Genomic DNA, 4,681 nt, shown 5'->3' with positions numbered 1-4,681 from the left:
ATAACCAAACTTGCGTACATTTACATAGCATTAACCCTCTAAATAATAAACAAATGAAAGCAGAAAAAACAACATCGCTACCCACCGCGCGCGCTCCTGGCGGCGGGAGTAGGAACTACTTTGCACACAGACCGACATAGCCCCCTGCCAAAAACAGTAAAATAAATAATATATATAAGTCTTTTGGCGGGAAAAAATTTCTCAACCGCCTGGGAGCACCCTAGTGTGTGCCTGTCTTTAGGTTATGTTACTTTTAACTTCATTTTCTACAGGCAGACGCGAGGGTGCTCGCCCATTATTTTTATTTTTTTAAATTCTTTCCTACCTTTGGTGTGCCATGCAAGAATTTATCGTCAAAATGGCGGCCCCGAGTGCAAATTTCTCGTCTGCACTGCTGGCTGGATGATTATGTGATGTTTTGAAGGAGGGTGTTTTTTTTTTTGTTTGGATTTTGTGTGAGGGGGGGAGGGGGCTGGGCTAGCTTTTTTTTTTTTTAAAATTTTCTAAACATTCATCTCTTATGTAACAGTGTTCAGCATTAAAAAATTTAAAAGAAGAGGCACTTACTCATCAATTTCAAAACAGCCTATGAAGAAAAATAAAAAAAATTTAAATTCATTCCAGTTTTATACATTCATGATTTGATCACATGTATAACTTTTCTTTTTTATTACCTTATTTAATTTTATTATTATTACTACTATTGCTGCTACAACCTAGAAGATACCTCAGTGATACTAATACCTGCTGGTAAAGTTAAAGGTTTCACCTTTCTTTCTTTAAACATATCACAATACCTTTCTTGAGTTAAATATTATCTAATGGCTTTAAGAAGTTATGGTAATGTTCATCAGTTATAGAGTGTGGGTTTGTGTGTGTGTGTGAGAGTGTATTTTGAAGAGGGCTTTGGTGGTTGGGATGGTGAGGGTGGTGGGTGTTGTGTGGGGGGGGGGGGGGGGGGGGGGGAAGTAAAAGAGTGTTCATTACACGATTTCTCCTGTTGTTTGTAACAATCACACCTGGTATAGCTATTTCGAGTGGCAAATACAAACTGCAAAAAAAAAACATCTATATCATTGCCAACGGCCATATCACGATGAACACACCGGTTCTCGTCCGATCACCGAAGTTAAGCATCGTCGAGCGTGGTTAGTACTTAGATGGGTGACCGCTTGGGAACACCACGTGCCGTTGGCACTACTATTTTGCACCCTACAGAAAAAAATTTTTTTTTAAAAATTTCAATTTTAAATTTTTTTTTCCCCCACAATCACCACATTTCCCCCCCCCCCCCCCTAACACACACACACACACACACTCACTCTCTCTCAATCAATCAATCAATCAATCAATCAATCAATCACTCACTCAATCACTCACTCACTCACCCACCCAGCAGCAGCTGTGAATCTTTGCATGTGTATACCTCATACAAAATTCAAAGTGAAAAAATAAATAGATAAGTGTATATGTATGTATGTATGTATGTATGTATGTATGTATGTATGTATATATGTATATATATATATATATATATATATATATATATATATATATATATATATAAACACACACACACACACCTATTTTGAAGTTTCTCTGTTTCAGTGGGCAGTTATGTATAATAATGAGAGATTCAAAAAGACGTTGATAACAATGTCATCAATGCCTGTTTAGTGTGCTCATTTGTTGGATGGTCGGCAGCAATACTAGAGGTGGTACAGCTGTAACCTGTAAAATTGTACCTGCAATGTGTTGTGTATGGAAAAAAATAAAAATTATATCATCTAAATTTTTGTTATCCAACAATAACCTTCCCATCAATGCATGATGTCACAGTAGCCATAGCTCTACTCTTTCTGCCATATAACATTGGGGGAAAAAAAAAAAAAAGGAGCTATTAGAATAATAACAAAAGATAAAAAATCATCTAACTGCAGACCAAAATTCAAAAAACTTAAAGTCCTGACTGCCATAAATGAATACGTTCTAGAAACTTTTTATTCATTCTTAAGAAAAAGAAGAAAAAAAAAATTAGTATTTTTTTTTTTTTTTTTTTTTTTTTTAGATATTCGCACATAGGTATAACACCAGAAATGCTAGTAAATTGAGGATAGTTGAACATAACACTAGGCGATTTGAAAATGGACTAAATTACTTGGGAGTAAAACTTTACAACTTAATATCACAGAAAATAACTAAAACAATTTACCAGTATTAAAAAAAAAAACAGTAAAAAAAATTCTTCTAGAATATCCTACCTACCCTCTGAAGCTATTCTTTAATTTGATTGATAATAGAGAAATTGAACTGTTAATTTGTTGAATGGACTTGTGATAACAGCTGCTTCATGTTTTGCATAAAGTTAAATTGTGTAACATGTTATGTATTTTTTTTTTTTGAAATTTTTTTTCTTGGTAACTTGCATCATGTAAATATTAATTGTCTGCACATACATGTTCTATATCCCGGAGCCTTGACTCCACGTGGGATCAACAGAACAAAAATACAAAAAAAAAAAAAAAATCCAGCTCACTAATCTAGGTGCATTTTGCTAACAATATTTGGAATATATATATATATTTTTTTTTGTGTAACATGCAAATTCTGTATTATTCTGCACACATTATTTATAATCTTCTATCATTTTCTTAGATAATAACTATTAATTCATAAAATAGATTGTGTGTGCATAACCTCCTGGAAACATTTGCACTTACCTCCTACTTTACTTTTTCATTTAAGCAATCCTATTCGCATGTATACACTTAGGTTGCAGCATCGAAATTGTGTAAAATTCAAAGTGTGTATTGCCTGAAAAAAAAAAAAAAAAAAAAAAGACATACCAAATATTTGCATACAGCGACACACTACATATTTGCACACAGTGGAGTTTTGCGGTAATTAACCTAGCACAATTTACCACACGCAATCACACGCCCGCGATGAGATAACACACTCGCTGTTTTCCTGTTGACCGGCACGAGGAGTAAGAAAAATTGATATTTACACGAGCACACACTCCCACACTAGTCACAACGTCGGTCATCAAGTTGTGTTGAAAATTCCTGTAGCCTCTGTTTTCCCAAATGATTTCACTTAAAATTTCATTTAACAAGACCATAAACAAATTTACAATACTAATTTCTTAAACAAACACTTCAGCGAACAAGTGACTGTCGCATTCATTACAAAGCTTACAACTTAACAGATGTTTCCGATGTGAAATAAAATAAGAAAATGTTTTACAACCAACCTAGAACATTTAGTCAAAACGTTTTTGTCCTGGTTTATGATTATTTTCCGTGACATGAATGTTTCAAAACTAATAAAAATACGAATGCAGCCAAATATAATGAAGTTAGCACATAAAAGACGACTTAAAATATTTCATTTTTCGAGAATTGGCAGAGCAAGAACGCACAGGTCCAACGGAAATTTCTTTAAAGATAAACGACCATCGGACAAAAACACCCCCTCCCCTCATCCTCAAAAATACGTGAATAATATACTTTTTCAATTATATTTTTATCGTTTTTTTTTTTTTTTTTAATATACTCATTAAAACTTCAAAATAAGCAGGTACTCGTGTGTTTTTCTCTCTACAATGTACCTGATCTCGGTGCGTAAACCTACATCATTTAGAGATGGAATTAATGTACACATACAAGTAAAATTTTGTTCCATTGTAAAATTGAGAGAAAGAAGGTTTTCCAAACGCATTAAGTATGGAGACTTTAAATAAGATTACGAGCTTATAAATGTTTGCAACGAAATAAAGTGACCATGTATCTGCAATTTCAAAAATATTTTTGCTCTGCTAACCTCACATGCAAGCAAGTAAAAATAACCTCACAACTTACTTACCTCTCTCAATTTCGCAGTACCAAAACATAGAAGGGATAAATAGGATAGTTTTTATTCGAAATCCTGCAAGAGTTTTAATTTTTATTAAAATATTTCTCCAATGTAGCATGTGTGTGGAATACTTCATCAGCAACTTGCATCTGCACCTTGAGTGAATTGAAGGGCAGCCAGTTTTAAAAGCTAAACAGAAACTGCACTCTTGAGAATGCATCAGATCCAAGTGAAATGCTTGTTGTGTGTACAGTTAAAAGTTTTATTATTCACACAATGAAAATGTAAACAAAATTTACTCACAATAATAATCACATCATCCTTGGAGGTGCACGAAGAAAGCCATTCCAGGTGGCACTGAACAAGGTGATTTGCTAGTGCTTCCACAGCAAACAGCCTTCATGAAATTATCTCCACATTTTCAGCATACTATACACTAAAGTATACCTAAGTTAATTTAACCATTTTCAAGTGATTCCAGCACAAATTACGTATTTGATTCCTTGAATAACATCTGCAAATGAAAAGTTCCCTGTTTGGTGTAGCAGTAAATTTAAACAGCTCGCAGTGCAAATTAAACAGTGCAGCTGCCATAAAAAAATTACACTATTAGTGGAACTGCCCATTATGTCATCGTAGACTGCTGACATTTAGAAAACATTGAAAAATCAGTGCTAAAGAAGCCCTACATTACTTTCGCTGTCCAAAGTGCGCTGCTCCCTACGTGAGCAAGGCATCGAGAATTTTCTGAACCGTCCGCAACCAGAAAATTGGGTAACCAGATATTTGCAGAGAGAAAAATTTTATTTTCACTTTGCTCTTG

General features: G+C 34.2%; 1 non-coding gene across 1 annotated transcript; it reads left to right on the top strand.

The window, feature by feature from the left end:
* Positions 1–1,078: 1,078 nt before the first annotated feature.
* Positions 1,079–1,197, top strand: LOC134544326 (5S ribosomal RNA). The gene has a single exon (XR_010077680.1). It is a non-coding gene; the product is annotated as a 5S ribosomal RNA (ribosomal RNA).
* Positions 1,198–4,681: the final 3,484 nt, after the last annotated feature.

Source organism: Bacillus rossius, unplaced genomic scaffold (assembly GCF_032445375.1).
Source record: "Bacillus rossius redtenbacheri isolate Brsri unplaced genomic scaffold, Brsri_v3 Brsri_v3_scf36, whole genome shotgun sequence".
Lineage (NCBI taxonomy): Eukaryota > Metazoa > Arthropoda > Insecta > Phasmatodea > Bacillidae > Bacillus > Bacillus rossius.
The sequence above is the reverse complement of the archived record's forward strand: the minus strand, read 5'-3'. Positions and strand labels throughout refer to the sequence as shown.